The sequence below is a fragment of the Neomonachus schauinslandi genome, chromosome 5, assembly GCF_002201575.2.
Source record: "Neomonachus schauinslandi chromosome 5, ASM220157v2, whole genome shotgun sequence".
Classification (NCBI taxonomy): Eukaryota; Metazoa; Chordata; class Mammalia; order Carnivora; family Phocidae; genus Neomonachus; species Neomonachus schauinslandi.
In genome coordinates, this window is record NC_058407.1 from 95,032,909 (window position 1) to 95,051,603 (window position 18,695).

Genomic DNA, 18,695 nt, shown 5'->3' on the forward strand with positions numbered 1-18,695 from the left:
AAGGGGCTGTCGGAACAGAATCTCCTTCTGGAACACAACCCTGTAGGCTGGATCCTAGTGACCTCACTTGTTTCTGTGGAGCCTCATTTTGACATGGAAGGCTCGGGGAGAAGGCAGGGAGGAAAGAAAAAGAGAAGGAAAACAGAAAAGAGGGAAGGAAGTGGAAAAGAGAAAGCCCTGGTAGAAATTTCAAGAAAGACAACTGGAACAAAAGCCAAGAAACAGACTTAAGAAGGAAAGAGGGAAGAGCAGAGGAGGAGAGAGAAAATGGAGCGGGTGTTAAAGTAAAAGGAGAAACAAAAAACTGAGATAAAATTATGACAGAGTAGTTGTAACAGTTTCTCAAGCTTTTTGTTACCCAGTAAGTTACTGAGGTAACCCTAGAAGTAGAAGAGATTAGAAAGTTAAAAAGAGAATCAGTGAGGGGCGCCTGGGTGGCTCAGTCAGTTAAGCATCTGACTCTCGATTTCGGCTCAGGTCACGATCTCAGGGTCCTCAGATCGAACCCTATGTCAGACTCTGCGTTGGGCACAGAGCCTGTGTAAGATTCTCACGCTCTCCCCTTGCCCCTCCCCTGCTCTCCCTCTCTTTAAAAAAGAAAAAAAGAATCAGTGATAAAGAAAATCTATAGATGAGATTATATATTTTTAAATTTCCTACAAAGACAGAATAGACACCCATCACATATACCTGACAAAAGGAAAATTCAAACAACCAATTTGAAAGTATTTAGCGATGGTTGGAGAGAAGGTACATTTAAATTTCAGTTAAAACAGGTATTTGTCACAAATATTGCAGTATTTGAGATATAGAAAAAATTTATCTGCTGTTTATCTGAAATTCAAATTTATTTGGCCATCCTGTATCTTATCTACCAATCATATCCTCAGGGGATTCTGACACATGCTCAAGTCTGAGAAATACTGGGACAAAGTAAGAAAGCAGGCATTTAGTAAGACCACAGGAAGTGGTTGCAAAGTGTAGATTCGAACCCCAACACAAACATACCAAATTGAGATCGCCAAAAAAGGAGCTTAAGAATTTGACATGCATTGGATAATTTTGATACACTAAAGTTGGGATAACCCCCGATTTTCTCAATTCTTCCCTGGAGCCCTTCCTAAATCTACATGAAATGTGTTAAAGTAACTAAACAAGGGGACCATTAAACTGAGGCTCTATGTAAGAAACCAAAATCAGCCTATAATTATCTCAAGATTACAAAATTTAAAGCTAAGGACAGCCAAACACAAACAGCCAAATCAACTAAGTGATTAAGCTATTAATCTCCTCGCTTTTGCCTTTTCTCTGTAAGTCTCTCCTGGGGGACCAGGGTGGCTCAGTTGGTTAAGCATCTGACTTTGGCTGTGGTCATAGTCTCAGGGTCCTGGGATCGAGTACCGTGTTGGGCTCCTGGTTCAGCGGCGAGTGTGCTTCTCCCTCTCCCTCTGCTCTTCCCCCAGCTTGTGCTTGTGCTCTCTCTCTCTCAAATAAATAAAATCTTTAAAAAATAAAAATTATAAAAAGTAAAAAAATAAATAAAAGTGTCTCAGAGTTCCTGTGGGTAGAGCACTCCCAGCCACATCCAGTTTGGTACTGCCCAATTCAATTCAATTTTTGTTCATATAAACTCTTAAAAATTTTAATATGCTTCAGTTTATCTTTTTAATAGTTTTGGTGTTAACAGAGGGAACCAGGGGAGACCCCTGATAACCCCCATGGGCACTGAGCAACCCAGTGAGCCAGATAAATACCCAGTGAGCCCAATGAGTTCACTGCTTTTTCCCTGTATTAGAGGTTATAGGTTAGTGCCTCTCTAATCCTAGCTCTGCAGCTTTTGTGTTATGAGCTTTATTTGAGCATTTCTTTTCCCAGACTGGCTTCAGGAATAAGCCAGAATTGAAGTGGGTCCAACTCAAGTGTTGGCGGAGGTCATCAAGACAACATGACCCCCCAGCTGACTGCAAGGTGTACCTGGACGACTGGAGGGCCCCTCTCCCTCACCCTGTCTTTGGTATGCGCATTTTGCTTGCCTTCCCTATTCCCAGAAGCTGCCCAAAGGACCCAGCCTTCAGATAGAAATGTGGTGTTGAGACTATCTGAACAACAGATGTGACTAAACCCAGGTAGGGCCTCTAATATAAACTTCTACGATTTGGCAGTTACGTGCACAGATCTACTCATCCTGAGGCCACCCAAGACAACCCTTGTAAGTTCTTTTGCTTCTGAAACCTGCAATTTACCAATCTGGGAAGGTCTGCCTTACAGTCTCTCCTTGCCCACTAAATACAGGACCAATATGCAAGCCAACAATTGCTGAGCCACCCAGGAGACCAAAGAAATGGGACTTGGGAAAGAGGTGTCTAAGGGGGAGATCCCACATTGGCATTGACTTCTAAGTCAATGGGAGAGGTGGCTTCTATGTTAGATGTTTGTAGATCACCAAATGAGAATGAGGACACCCTGAAAACGCTGGCTGCTTTGATGTGCTTATCTGATGAACTGCACAGTGTACTGCAGAAAGATGGGGACACATGACTGCTGTAATGGGCTGGCTCTTCCTGGGGGCAGTTTAGCTCGCCATCAATGTCCAACGAGACACTGAATCTTGAGTTAGAAAGTTGGAAGAAGAGCTAAGGCAAGAGAAGGGCATGAAGGTTTCCACTATTCTGCTAGCTTTGGGGCTGGCTGACAAGGTGGGAAAGCAGAATAATCTGGAAACCTTAGCGTGTCATTTTCAAAAGCTAGGAGGGCACAGATTAATAAGGTCTGACTTGCTCCTGACAAAGCCTGATTGGGATACTAAGTGGTGGAATTCCCTAGGAAAAGGATGGGCATGAATATGGTGTTGTGATGATTGAAGGGGAAAGGGATGAAATGCCCCATGCTGTCCACCCCAAAAACAAAAGCAATTTTTAAGTAGCAATTACCCCAAAATGCCTAGGGCAAAAACTTAACATTCTTTTGCTGTTGCCTTGAAATTGTAAATCTTATCATGTCTTTGAAATGTAAACACCTAGGAGTTATCCAAAACATTGCACACAGAGACTGAAGATAAAAAACGAGCAGAAAGAGAATTTTTCAAAATACAGTGCTTTTAAGTTCTCTTGCCCCAAATCTACTCTGTAGCCTCCAAAAGATCACAAATATCAATAAAAAGTTTTAGCCATGGGAGTGAAATAAAAGCTATCTGTATTGATGTATGTTCTGTATATGATTTTCTTTTTAACCTCCAGGGTATTGCCAAAATTGATTTATAAAACAGGCAAATTTTTTTTTTTTTTTAACAAAACTACTATAAGTAAGGGTGGAAGGAAATGACTGTGCATGAAAAGAAGGTAAGGAAAGTAGAATGTGATAGAGTTTTGTGGGGGGAGGGTAAGGAAAGATGTGAAGGACATGGGGGGGTTGGTTCTGTTTTGGTAAAGGGGGAAAGTAATTTTGTCCTAAAATAAAATTACTGTTCCAAGATGAAAAATGTAAGATGGGATAAAGCTGAATGGATACAGAAAATTGCAGAAAGTCTGTGGGAAAAGAACATTAAGAAAGGACTTTTACCTGTGGTCAAGCCAAGATCAGAATGGATTTATTTAAGTTAAAAAAGAAAAGGACAGTTTTTTTGTTTTTTGTCTTTAAAGATTGTATTTATTTGACAGAGATAGCAAGAGCAGGGACACAAGCAGGGGGAGTGGGAGAGGGAGAAACAGGCTCCCCTAGGAGCAGGGAGCCTGATGCGGGGCTCCATCCCAGGACCCTCGGATCACGACTTGCGTCGAAGGCAGACGCTTAATGACTGAGCCACCCAGGCGCCCCGAAAAGGATAGTTGTTTTTTTTTTTTTTAAGATTTTATTTATTTATCTGAGAGAGAGAATGGGAGACAGAGAGCATGAGAGGGAGAAGCAGACTCCCCGCCGAGCAGGGAGCCCGATGCGGGACCCGATCCTGGGACTCCAAGATCATGACCTGAGCCGAAGGCAGTTGCTTAACCAACTGAGCCACCCAGGCACCCAGAAAATGTATTTTTAACAGAAAGGAAACAATTCTAATTTTGCGGCAGTGTACTTTTGATATTAAAACTATCCTTTTCAGGGGCGCCTGGGTGGCTCAGTTGGTTAAGCAACTGCCTTCGGCTCAGGTCATGATCTTGGAGTCCCAGGATCGGGTCCCGCATCGGGCTCCCTGCTCGGCGGGGAGTCTGCTTCTCCCTCTGACCCTCCCCCCTCACATGTGCTCTCTCTCTCAAATAAATAAATAAAATCTTAAAAAAAAAAAAATACATTTTCTTAGATTTTTGGTCTGCTCCTAATAAACTGTGAACAAAGGTTTTTCTTTATTTTAATAAATTTTGTCTTTAGCAGGTCTTTGATTACTTAAAAAAAAATTGTCTTCTCTCCTAGAAAAACTAGGGTTTTTACAACCATGTAATTTTTATTTTATTTTTATGTTTTACAGTCATCTCTTACACACAACATGGGGCTTGATCTCTAATCCCAAAATCATGCTCTACTAAGTGAACCAGCCAGGCACTCCTGTCCTAAACTTTAATACATTTGAATGACAACCTGTAAGGCCTGTTGACTCATATGCCAGACTGGGGACCCCTGTCAAGGCACCCAATACTGTAAAGGTATGGAAGGTGCAAGAAACAGCCATTGTCCCAACTCTCACCATGGATCAATGTGCTATGCTGCTGAGAACACCAAGGCTCATCATGCCTGAGAAAGGAATTATCTACTGGAATTTGCAATGGGACATCCACTGGGATGAGTGAGTTACTTTGCATCCCTAGATAAAGGGGAACTACTCAATCTCTACAGGGAATCCCATTGTCCTGCTACAACCCAGATCTGTAGAAACCTATAGCTAATATCATACTTAATAGTGAGATACTATTTCCCACTATAATCATAACAAGGAAAGGATATCTCAACTCGTCACTGCTTTTCAACATGCTGGAAGTCTAGCTATTGCAATAAGATAAGAATAGCAAAGATGACGTGTATGCATTGAGAAAGAAGAAATAAAATTGTCTTTATTTGCAGATGACTTGATCATCTATGTAGAAAATGTTAAAGAATTGAACAAAAAAAACCCTCCTGGACCTAATAAGGAATCATAGCAAGGTTGCAGAATACAAATTATAAAAAATTCATTTTTCCATATATCAGCAATGAACAACTGGAATTTGAAATTAAAAAAATACCATTTATAGGGTGCCTGGATGGCCCAGTAGGTTGGGAATCCAACTTGGGGTTTCGCTCAGGTGATGAACTCAGGGTGGTGAGATGGAGCCCTTAGTTGGGCTCTGCACTCAGTGTGGAGTCTGCTTAAGATTCTCTCTCCCCCTCTGCCCTCACCCTGCTCACAAGCTCTCAAATAAACAAATTGAAAAAAATTTAATTATAGCCTGAAAGGAAAAGCTCCTGTTTCTTCTCTATTCACAACACTTCTGACAAATGTGTAGGGTTATTTAACTCAATTCTGAAACTCCAGCTGGGCATCCTACAGTTCAATTTGACACTGTCTACCTGGAGTTAAGGTCCGGTCCCACAAGTCAGGGGATCAATCCCACGGACGACTCCTATCTATCAACTGACATCCTGCCTCCTGTACTTCTAACAACTATAAATCAGGAGTCCGTCCTTGAGTTCAATAATTTGCTAGAATGGCTCACAGAACTCAAGAAAGTGCTTTCCTTATTACCGCCTACTTATTAATAAAGACTACAACTCAGGAGCAGCTAAATGGTAAGAGTGCATAAGGCAAGGTATGAGGAACAAGTGCAGAGTGATGAGGGAGCAGAAGGCTAGCTAAAGACAAAGTACAAAGTGACACCCCCCACACTCCTGGGTGGGGTATGTGAGACATTTTTCCAGGAATCTCCCAGACCTTCCCCTCTTGCGAGAGGGGAAACATCCTTAATTTGACAATGGCAAGGCCTCCAGTATCTTGTAGGTATCTTGTAGGTGGGTCGTCTTTAGCATGTGAAAGTTCTTTTGAAACCTCCCTTTTCCTTATTTCCCCCAACTCCACTCAAGATCCCGGTGCAGCAACCCTTTCTGCCCACGGGTCCTTTCCCCATGCTTCAATAAACCACCATTCTGCACCAAAGACGTCTCAAGAATTCTTTCTTGGTGGGACGCCTGGGTGCCTCAGTCAGTTAAGTGTCTGCCTTTGGCTCAGGTCATGATCCCAGGGTCCCGGGATCGAGTCCCCCATAGGGTTCCCTACTCAGTGGGGAGCCTGCCGCTCCCCCTGTTTGTGCTCTCTCTCTCTGACAAATAAATAAAAAAATCTAAAAAAGAAAAAAAAAAAGAATTCTTTCTTGGTTGTCCGCTCCAGACCTCACCCCACTGAACCTCACCTATATTCCAAAACCACATCAAGAGCTTCCATGTCATCCCAGGCTACACAGCCTTCTCAGCACTTGAATGTGTTCAACACAGCAGCTCTCCAAATCCAGTTGGTTAGAGTTTTTTATGGAGGTTTCATTACATGGGGGTAGTGATTAAATCACTGCCCATAAGCAGTTACTGCTTCCCTGGAGGCAGGACTCAAAGTTCCAGCCCTCTGATCACATGGCTTGTTCCCCAGCAACCAGCACCCATCTTGAGGCCATCTATCCTGGATTCCCCAACCACCAAGTCATCTCATTAGCATACAAAAAGACATGAATCAATTAGAAGGGTTTTAGGAACTGTGAGGAGGTAAGACCAGATATATATTACTTATGATGTCACAACACCCAACAAAATGAAATACTTACATATATAAATCTGAGAAAACTTACTATAAAGCTACAGGAATCAAGACAGTGTAGCATTGGCAAAAGAATAGACAAATACATCAAAGGAACAGAATTGAGAGCTCAGAAATAGACCCACATATAGTCAGCTGATCTTTGGCCAAGGATCAAAGGCAATACAATGGATCAAAGACCGTCTTCAACAAATCATGCTGAACTACTGGACCTCCACATGCCAAAAAAAAAAAAAAATTCTAGGAATCTAGATACAGAACTCACAGCCTTCTCATGACCTCAGGGTCATGAGTTCAAGTACCCATGTTGGGCATAAAGCTTATTTAAAAAAATAGGCAGAGCATTTTTAGGGCAGTGAACCAGTATATTCTAATGGTGGATACATGTCATGATACACTTGTCATAACCCACAGAACTTAAAACAGCCAAAGTGAACCCTAAGGTAAACTCTGGGCTTTGGGTGATAACGATGGGTCTATGTAGAGTCAGTGATATGGTTTTAGAATATAGGTGAGGTTCGGTGGGGTGAGGTCCGGAGCTGATGACCAAGAAAGGATTCTTAAGACATCTTTATTACAAAATGGTGGTTTTATTAAAGCTTGGGGAAAGGACCCCTGGGCAGAAGAAGTTACTGCACCAGGGCTGTAAGGGAGGGGGTGGGGGACCGATTATATACTTGGGAGTTGGGGGAGGTAAGGAAAAAGGTGGTTCCAAAAGAACTTTTATATGCTAAAGAGGACCTACAAGGCAACGCTAAAGTGGACAAGTTAAGATTGTTTTCTCCTCTAGCAAGGTATTTACATTAAAATAGCTGAGAGATTCCTGGAAGAATGTCACACATAATCCCACCCAGGACTGTGTGTGTGTATGTGTGTTGGGGGGGTTTGCAGGGTGTCAGCTTATACTTTGTCTTCAGCTAGCCCTGTACATCCTTCATCAGTTGTAACAAATGCACCGCTCCGATAGTGGATGAGGATGTGAGTGTGGGGAGCAAAGGGTATATAGGAATTTTCTGTACTTTTCACTTAATTTTTGTTGTGAACATAATAATGCTCAAGTCTGTTAGAGAAAGAAAGAAAAGCAGTGGGCTTAAGATGAATCATGCTTCTCCAGGCATTTGAGAATTACTTGGGGTAGAATTAGCTGGGTTCATGGTGATCTTGCTCTTCAAACATGTCAGTCATTTAAGAGATTCTACCTTATCTGCACCCAATAACTAACCATTCCGCCATCCCTTTTTTTTTAAGTAAGCTCTAGGCCCTAGGGGACTTGAACCCACTACCCTAGAGATTAGGAGTCACACGCTCTACTGACTGAGCTGGCCAAGCACCCTCACTGCTCTACCATCTGAAGCAGTCATTGCTACTGATAAAAATGGGTCAAATCACTTGTTTCTTCCCATGTGAAGGAATAAAGTTCAGGACCACTTCTCTTTCCCACTAAATTGATTCCTTGAATGCAGGAACTGTGACTGATTCATCTTTTTTTTTTTTTAAGTAATTTCTACACCCAACGTGGGGCTCCAACTCATGACCCCAAGATCAAGAGTCACACACTCTACTGACTGAGCCAGCCAGGTCCCTGATTCATCTTTTTGTAATTACCAGTACTTAGTGAAGTGGCTGGCATTGAGAAACCAATCAGAATATAAATGAAGTACACGTCTGAGTCATTAGAAATCTTCCATCTCGGGGTGCCTGGGTGGCTCAGATGGTTAAGCGTCTGCCTTCGGCTCAGGTCAAGATCTCAGGGTCCTAGGATCGAGTCCCGTATCTGGCCCCCTGCTCAGTGGGGAGCCTGCTTCTCCCTCTGCCTCTCTCTCTCTGTGTCTCTTATGAATAAATAAATAAAATCTTAAAAAAAAAAGGAATCTTCCATTTCATTAAGCATAGCTCTAGAGTCGTCCTACATGAATATCAACAGACAGCTGGAAAAGTAAATGGGACACAAGAAAAACCAACTGCCTAGCTGGCCTAAAGAAGTTATTTGCTGCCCTCTTGTGATCAGTTTTAGGAAATACAGCCTCTCCCCTTCACACTCGACACTTCCTTCTGATGCACAGAATATTGAGTCTCTAGGCTGGTTTTGGGCCTACAACAGTAAACAATCTGTCCACATTGAGCCACTCATTGTCGTGGAGACACTCTGGAAAACAGTCCATAGAGGTATTACCCAACCTGAGTTAAAAAGGTTAAGTAGCAATTAGCCAGCTGAACATAAAGATTGTGGGAAAGTAAGGATTATGGTTGGAGGTATGGCAAATAGAATGTAGCACGTACAATGGCTTAGATGCAAGACAGTGCTTGCAGTTTTTCAGAATTGCAAGTAATTCAGTATAGGTGGTAAGCAAGGTGCAAATGTCCTAGATACTGTGGGTTGGTTGGAGCACTGGTGATGAGAGATAAAAATATATTTTATTTATTTATTCGAGAGAGCAGAGGGAGACAGAGAGAGAAAGCACAAGCTGGGGGGGGGGGGGGGGGGGGGGGGGAGGGGGGGGGGGGGGGTCAGGGGGCCCGGGGGGGGGAGGGGCAGAGGCAGAGTGAGTATCAGAGTCCTCACTGAGCAAGGAGCCCAACCCAGGGCTCAGTCCCAGGACCCGGAGATCAGGACCTGAGCCGAAGGCAGATGCTTAACAGACTGAGCCACCCAGGCGCCCTGAGTGATAAAAATATAAATAGCCATATGTATGCATACTAAGAATTCCATCCATACCCTAAGGATGAGGAACCTTTAAGGTCTTTAAGCCAAAAAGTGACTTAATCTGACCAGTGCTAGAAATAGGACTCTTGGGACTTCGTGTTAGGAACAAGGGTGGAGAAACACTGAAACTGGGAGCAATGTCTGGGCTGAACTCAAGTGGTGATGGAAATAATGGACAGAATGGAAGGATTTGAAAGATGAAGGAATAAGATCTGTAGAATTTTGATGACCAAGGGTGTGTGGGGAGGACTCAGGGTTGAGGGAAAAGAGCAAGGGAGCCTGAGCATGACTGGCCATATTTCAATTTAATAGCTGGGCAGATAATGGCAGCACAGTCCTAGAGTGGGATAGAGATGAGACTGTGCAGGGAAGAAGGTGACTCCACTTTAGACACTAACACATCATAATTTAGCTTACTTAACATTTATACCAACCTCCTTCTTGTGCACCTTCCTGCATTCCAGGGTGCACAACTAAAAACTACATACCCTAGACTCTCCTACAGCTGAAGTTGGGATGTTACTTAGGTTCCAGCAACCATGTGCCCTAGTAGAAGACTTGGAGTCAAAACCAAAGTAAGTGAGGCAGAGCCAGGGTGGTTCTAGACCCTGAGTGGTGACATCTCAGTTTAGAAGGTACCCTTGTGATGGTAGGAGCAGCAGTAGAGTCTCTTGGTGGTCCCTCCTGAAAGCTCAGCCAAAGTCTGCTCTTCAGCTTTCTCTCTTGCTCAGGTAAAGTCTGAATGACTCAGGGTGCCTGTCGGACATCATCCAAATAGAGATATGCTGTTGGACATTCAGCTGTAGAGCTCAGAAGAGAGAGGTAGATGAGAGTGAGGTGTGGATCTGGGAGCATAAGTCTATAGATGGAAAATACAGACACGGGCGTGAAATGTGACCACTGAGGGATAGAGTGTAATAACGAGAGAGGACCGGGGCAAGCACCTTGACAACTACCAGCGTTTAAGCATGAACAGAAGACAAAGAAATGTGAAAGAACACTGAATGAGGCAAAGAGGGACAAAGGGATGAGATGTCAGAGACGCCAAAGGAAGAGAATATTTCAACAAGGAGGACTGGTCAACAGTGCCTAATGCTGCAGAAAACAAGAAAATGAGAGTGAAGTTCCTCTATAATACTGAGCTTCAAAAGAGGGCCTTGCGGGACAGCTGGCTTGAGCACTGTGAAGAGAAGTGAATGAGGTTTCCAGGAAAGAGCAAAATACAAATGTCACCCGAAGGCACTTACCTAGGCTGTTGGAAAGATTCACTGTAACCTCAGAGGCACTGTGGTAGATTAAAGATGGCTACGCATTTTCTGCCACTCCTCCCATGAAGAGGGAGTCTACTGCTCCTCCTCCAAAACTGGAACTGACGCTGGAGACTTGTTTTGACCAATAGAATATGGGGGAGGGATGCTGGGTAACTGAGGCTGAGGCTCAACTGAGATCTGCTTCTTCCTTTGTTTCTTGGAATGCTCCATCTCCAACCATGGCTATGCTGTCGAAACCCAAATGAGTCAACACTACATGGAGAACTGTTGCCTGCAACCGCGTCACAGATTCCTGTGGGCAGCTAGTACCAGCTAGCTGTTAAGAGTGAGGCCATTCCGGATCTTGCGGCCAACACCACGTAAAGCAGAATTACTGCCTGACCGACACACCACATCAGGGAGAATAATAAATTGTTGTTTTCAATCACTAAGTTTTGGCATGGTTTGTTAAACAGCACTACTAAGGGACCTGGGGAGAAGATCTTCAAGTGGAAAGATATCAACGGTTCATGATAATCAACTGGTATGCAGTGTTTGAATGCGTGGCATTGCACTCCCACCCATCACCATCTTCCAGAAAGCTCTAAGAGCCCCCTTCACTCTTCTACCAGAAAATTTACAGGCCACCTGGCTGGCTCAGTCATAGAGCCTGCAGCTCTAGATCTCAGGGTTGTGAGTTCAAACCCCACATCGGGTGTGGAGCCTACTTATGAGGAGTTCCAACTTTAATGACCATCCAATCCATCATTGTTTCCAGAAATATATCAATGTTCAGTTACTAAAGAAGTCTAATCTGCAAAGAAAAAATTTCCATAGCTTTCCTTAAGAAATGTAAGCAAACTAATGGCAAAATATTGCCCATTATTTCTAATATATTTCAAATGTCTATAAAAGAATGGCAGGAGTATAGGAAGTTCTCCATGTTTGTTGAATAAATATTTTATTTATTTATTAAAGATGTTTTTTGAGTAATCTCTACACTTAAAGTGGGGCTTGAACTTGAAACCCCAACATCAAGAGTCTCACACTTGGGGCACCTGGGTGGCTCAGTTGGTTAAGCCACCAACTCTTGGCTGGGCTCAGGTCATGATCTCAGGGCAGTGAGATGGAGCCCCATGTGGGGCTCAGGGCAGAGTCTGCTTGGGATTCTCTTCTCTCCCTCTGCTCCTCCCCCAACCCACACCTGCTCGGGCTCGAACCCTCTCTCTCTCAAGTAAATAAATGAATCTTTACAAAAAGTCATACAAATCCACCGACTGAACCACCCAGGCAAAGTGAGTACGTTTATTTTAATTACTTGTGGTCATTTATGCAGGAAGTCACTCCAACATATAAGCTAAACGCAAAAATAAATTCATTTTTACTGTGTCCTAATATTTGTGGAGGTGGTACATATAAATTTACCAAAATCTTCAATAGCACATTTAAAAATTTTTAAGTTCCTCTTCAGGCAAAATTACTTAAATTCCTTTAGTTCTTTCTTGCAAGCCAGATTTTCTAATTGTTCAGTTTTTTCTTAAGATTTTATTTATTTCAGGGCGCCTGGGTGGCTCAGATGGTTAAGCGTCTGCCTTCGGCTCAGGTCATGATCTCAGGGTCCTGGGATCGAGTCCCGCATCGGGCTTCCTGCTCCTTGGGAGCCTGCTTCTCCCTCTGCCTCTCTCTCTCTCTCTCTCTCTCTCTCATGAATAAATAAATAAAATTAAAAAAAAAAAAAGATTTTATTTATTTCAAAGACAGAGAGGGAGAGGCAGACTCCCCACTGATGAGGGAGCCTGACACAGGGCTTGATCCCACGATCACAGGATCATGACCTGATCCCAATGCAGAGGCTTAACTGACTGAGACACCCAGGTACCCCTAACGTTTTAAAGTAATCTCCACACTCAGCGTAGGGCTCAAACTCACACCCCTGTGATCAAGCATCAGACTGAGCCAGGCAGGTGCCTCAAACTGTTTGATTCTTTTTTTATGGTCTACATTTCAAGTAAATTGTACTGCTAAATTATATAAATTCATAGTGAATATTAAAGGATAATTCTGTTTTCCACATGAGTTCTCTCTCTCGCATCCTCTGCTTCTCTCTCCTTTTTTTCCTTTTTTTAAATTTATTTATTTTTTATTTATTTTTTTTAAAAGATTTTATTTATTTATTTGACAGAGAGAGACACAGCGAGAGAGGGAACACAAGCAGGGGGAGTGGGAGAGGGAGAAGCAGGCTTCCCGCGGAGCAGGGAGCCTGATGCGGGGCTCGATCCCAGGACCCTGGGATCATGACCTGAGCCGAAGGCAGACGCTTAACCGACTGAGCCACCCAGGCGCCCCCCTTTTTTCCTTCTTACTGCGTCTTTCCCTTCTCTTCTGTCCCCTCTCCATATCTGTTTCCTTTCATCTCTCTTTTCTTTACGCTTTCCTATGAATGCGCTAATTTCTAAAGGAGCATAATCATACTTTTTTTTTTTTAAAGATTTTATTTATTTATTTGACAGAGAGAGACACAGTGAGAGAGGTAACACAAGCAGGGGGAGTGGGAGAGGCAGAAGCAGGCTTCCCGCCAAGCAGGGAGCCTGATGCGGGGCTTGATCCCAGGGCCCTGGAATCATGACCTGAGCCGAAGGCAGACACCTAACGACTGAGCCACCCAGGTGCCCCATAATCATACTTTTTAACACAGTGTCTAGCATATGGTCAATGTTCCATAAACACTCGTCATTACTATTAACTAGTAAGTATTAATAGCTAACGGATAATAATAGCTAATTTAGTCTTTCATATAATTGTAGCAATATTCTAAGACATTATTATATACTATATACAGTTAGAAATATATAAATGTTGGGGCGCCTGGGTGGCTCAGTTGGTTAAGCGACTGCCTTCGGCTCAGGTCATGATCCCAGGGTCCGGGGATCGAGCCCCGCATCGGGCTTCCTGCTTGGCCATCCCTCTCCCACTCCCCCTGCTTGTGTTCCCTCTCATGCTCTCTCTCTCTCTGTCAATTAAATAAATACATAAAATCTTTGGGAAAAAAAAGAAATATATAAATGTTATTTTATTTATATAATAAATGAAATAGTTATGTATTATAGGATAGCACATATTACTTGTCTATTCAGCAGCTTAAAGCAGCAAAAATTTATTTTCCAAGTTTACGTTGATTAGGAATGCAAGTACAGTTTAGCTGCGTACCTCTGGCTCAGGGTCTCACAAGGCTATCGTCAAGATGTTGGCTGGAGCTGCAGTCTTCTTAAGGCCCAATTGAGGGAAGATCTACTTCCAAGTTCATTCACATGGCTTTTTGCAGTCCTGAGGTTGCTGACTGTTGGCTAGGACATGCCTTCTTTCACATGAGCATTACTGTAGGGTAACTCAGAGCATGGCAGCTGGCTTTGTTCAGAGCAAACAGCAAGCAAGAGATCAAAAGAGAGCACTAATGCTAGAAGCCAGTCTTTGTAATCTCATCTGGGAAGATACACGCCATGCCTTTGCTGCATTCTATTTGTTAGTGGTCCCTAAATCTAGCCCACACTCGAGGGGGTAAAGAATAGGAAGTGGGGATACGGGGAGGGAGGGCGTCCTGCAGGCTGCCTAGCACATACAATCTATAAAAATATAAATATGTATCATATAAATCTACCAAACTTACTAGCTATTGTTATTATATGCACTGAACTTTCCCATTTCTTCCCCCGTATCTGCAAAGTACAGACTTTCTGTTTTGTTTATTTTCTGGAGATGGAGACTTCCTGCCCATTAATGAATATCTAGTATTTATCCTATTTTGTTTGTTTATAGCCAGTTTCATCAGTTATTTAAATTTTTGTTGTTGTGGGTTTCAGGAACCTTAACAGAATCCTGAGCTGGGATGAAGCATTTTTCATCATTTTACGTGGTCATTTGCGTGGTCAGTAGAGTGTGGGTGTACTATGTAAGACCACGAATGCAATCAGATTTACCCAAACCAAAATGATGGGACAGAAGCACTACTTATTGTAGATATCAATTACATGTATTACATGCACTGACTTTACAGCCTTCCTGCCAAGATTCCTTTGTTTCTAAAATAACTGTTGCCCAATTTCTGGGCCTTTTTCCTTTTGCTCTAATTCCCTTCAGATCACTTCAATACACTGGCTTTTTGTTCCACTTACTACACTCCTTGTATATGCTCAAACTACTTTCTTCTCTAGAATTCTATCCTCTACTTCTTTATACCTGACTCAGTTTTTGAAACTTTTTTTTTTAGAAATTATTATTATTATTTTTTAAAAGATTTTATTTATTTGACAGAGAGAGACACAGCAAGAGAGGGAACACAAGCAGGGGGAGTGGGAGAGGGAGAAGCAGACTCCCCGACGAGCAGGGAGCCCGATGCGGGGCTCGATCCCAGGACCCTGGGATCATGATCTGAGCCGAAGGCAGATGCTTAACGACTGAGCCACCCAGGCGCCCCAGTTTTTGAAACTTTTTAAAAAGATTTTATTTGAGAGAGAGCGCGCGCACGAACGGGGGAGGGGCAGAGGGAGAGGGAGAAGCAGACTCCTGGGGGAGCAGGGAGCCCAATGTGGGCTCGATGCAGGGCTTGATCCCAGGACCCTGGGATCTTGACCTGAGCCGAAGGCAGATAACTAACCGACTGAGCCACCCAGGTGCCCCAGTTTTTGAAAGTTTCTACGTGGAAACTGCAAGTTACAATTTTAAGTCATCATCTCAACTCAATTCGAATGACCAAATTTTGACTTTTTAGTGCTAATCATAATATTAGCCAGAGATGAGTAAGACCTTACCTCTGCAATCAAGGAACTTGGTCTAATCGGGAATAGAGACATGCAAATGAGTATAATAGAGTTGATGACATGATTATAAAAATAAAAAGGTAGCTCAGTAGAGAGAATGATAAGCTCTTTAGAAGCAGGGGGGCACCTGGCTGGCTCAATCAGTAGAGCATGTGGCTTGATCTCGGGGTGGTGAGTTCAAGCCCCACCGTTGGGTGCAGAGCATACTTTAAAACAAAACAAAAACGGGGGCACCTGGGTGACTCAGTTGGTTAAGCATCTGCCTTGGGCTCAGATTGTGATCCCAGGGTCCTGGGATCGAGTCCCACTTCGGGCTCCTGGCTCAGTGGGGAGCCTGCTTCTCCCCCTCCCTCTGCGGCTCCCCCCACCAACGCCCCCGCTCATGCTCTCACTCTCTCTCTGAAATAAAATATTTAAAAAACAAAAACAAAAAACAAAAAAAAAGAAAAGAAAAAAACTCTCAGAAGCAGAGGAGACCAGGAAAGGTTTGTGGGAAGAGACAGCATCTAACCTGGGTTTTTTTTTTTTTTTTTTTAAGATTTTATTTATTTATTTGACAGAGACAGACACAGTGAGAGAGGGAACACAAGCAGTGGGAGTGAGAGAGGGAGAAGCAGGCTTCCCGCGTAGCAGGGAGCCCGATGTGGGGCTCGATCCCAGGACCCTGGGATCATGACCTGAGCTGAAGGCAGACGCTTAACAACTGAGCCACCCAGGCGCCCCTCTAACCTGGGTTTTGATGTACCTATGAGCATTTATTTACTGGAATTGGGAAAAGATGTGTCAGAAAGGAAGGAACACAAAGTACAAACTACAGAGGCATGAAGGGAGATACAGCAAGTCTGGGCTACTAAGAAGTGGGAAGTTGTCTGAAGACATATGTTTGCTAGCTTCTAACTCCTACACTGAGTCCATCTTTTAACTTTGGCTGTTACTAGTTTATTGCTTCATTCCTCTACACACACAGCTCTCTGCCTTTTCTCCTTCCCCACCTCGTATAATCCTCCTCCCTTCTTGCTTTCCTTTTATGGGAATTTTTTTTTTGCGTTTAGACCCTGGATTTAATTTAGTTAGATTGGACTGGAGTAATAACATTTCTGTACATTTGCCCAGAGGCCTTCAGCTAATGGGTGTATTCTTTACAGGCCAATAAACAGACGAATAGGACCTGCGAGCCAGCGCTGTCTTGCATGTCTGCCTCCCTTCTGTTTCCTTGCACTTTATACCCATCTTCCATTGACTGGAGACCTTTTGGAAAACTAAAAATTTTCCTAGGTAACTCAAACATTTCCTTGCATGCACTAAGCGGCTTCTGCACCTGCCAGTTGGTTTCATGGAGGATCTTCCTGTTGCCGGAGAACCTGCTCTCTACCTACCCACAGGAGATCAGCCTGTGTTGGATGCGGGCACGCACCGCTGCCCCGAGAGTACCTTCCCCAGTGTCAGTGAGAACCTCAGAAAATTATAGTCTCAGGGCTCTGGATGGCTGTTGCTCATTTCTGACCACTGGTGCTGATCATGACGCCATGTACTTCAACGATAAACTGATGTCAGAATAGAAAGGCTGACCAAATCACCTTGAGAAAAGGAAATCTGAGGTTCTCCAAACCTGAGGTTCCAAGCCTAGGCTCTGAAAACAAGTGGGGAACAATGCTAGAATAAAGGGGGCACCATAGCCGCAAGGAAGAAAAAAATTCAGACTACTTTAAAACCAACTGCATTCTATAACCTATAAGCCCAGCATGAACGGATGACGGTTTCTGCTCTCACCAGTGCTTGCTAGATTTCCTCTCCTTTCCTTCTAAGCTGCTGCTGCCTGCCTGCCTGCCTTCTCCCTCTGCCTTACTCTGAACATTCTGTTCCATTTTCACTGCCCAGCTTCAGACTCCCTCCTAGGACCCCAGGAGAGCACCCCCTCCTACTGCCTGGGGAGACTTTCCTATGCTATGGTCTTGAGCTGGGCCAGCACGTTGAGGTCATTGCTCTCCCTGCCAAATGATTGGCCTGAGTTCAGTTTGTCCATCTGCCTGAGCTTCATGGAAAACATGATTGTTGTTCTAAGCTCTCTATTCTATGTCCTGCCTTAGCTCTGCTTTGCATCTGGCTTTTGTTTCTTTCCCCACCCCCACCTCCCTGCCTTTCCTTTCCCTGACTCTCACAGACTAGAATCACATCTGTTTTCCACCTCTGCACTCCCCCTGCAGAGCAGATGGGCAAAGAGCAAGTTCTCGGCCAGGCAGATGAGAAAGAGCTGGGTTTGGTACTCAGCTTTGTTCTAGAGACTGACCAGAACCCATGGATCTTAGAGATGGAACATGTATTGATCACTCCTTGGGCAGAGCCAAAGGTGCTGTTTCCTTATTTCTGATTATGTCCATTGCTCTCCCTTCCTCCCAGCTAACTAGCTTCCTTCCTTCCTCTCTTTCCCTTCTTTTTCTTACTCTTTTTCCTTTTCTAGTCTGTACTCTATTAAACATGATCTGCTCTGTCTACCTGTATTCTCCTCTATTTTAGCTCCTCAGGGAGATATACAATGTAGACTCAAGGAGCTAACAGAGAACGTGAAACTTACACACCAGTAAATGCACATCAGGTCAATGATTCCTCATATTTGCGTTTCTGTAATTTAAATTTATTCCCTTCAAAGTGGAAATATTTTTACCAGTCTAACCACTAGGTTTCAGTGAGTAAGAGCAAATACAAAGACTTTAAAACTCCTGGATCAGAGAAAGTGTTATCTACATATTACATGATGTGGGGGAAAGTACTGTTGGAAAATAACGCAAGCAAGGTGAGCTTGGCTCCCAATTTTCTTTAGACTTCTAATGGCATTTTGTCCTGAACATTCCAGAAACCAAGATTCTGAGCATAAACCTAAGCAAAGCCAAAAGACAGAAGAAGGCTGACATGTCTTCTCACAGAGCTCCTCCACATTTCAAAAGGATTCAGAGGGTACTATGTTTTTCAACTTTTTCTAACAGCCAAGCCTCCTCTTGGACAAAATTCATGTGGTGTCTGTGTGTCTCTGAATATGGAATAAATAGGATTGGGAGGAGGGGGACCACATTCTTAAAGAAATCCTCAAGAAAGAGGAAAAAAGAGAGACAAATACAGGGATACAAAGGAATTTGTTGGTGTTGAAGAGACAAATGTCGAAAAAGTGAGAG

The 18,695-nt window shown here is 43.5% G+C and overlaps 1 protein-coding gene across 1 annotated transcript in view; it reads right to left on the bottom strand.

Moving 5' to 3' along the window:
* RIMKLB (ribosomal modification protein rimK like family member B) overlaps positions 1-18,695 on the bottom strand; it is a 156,166-nt gene that overhangs the window by 76,127 nt on the left and 61,344 nt on the right. The window lies entirely within an intron of this gene.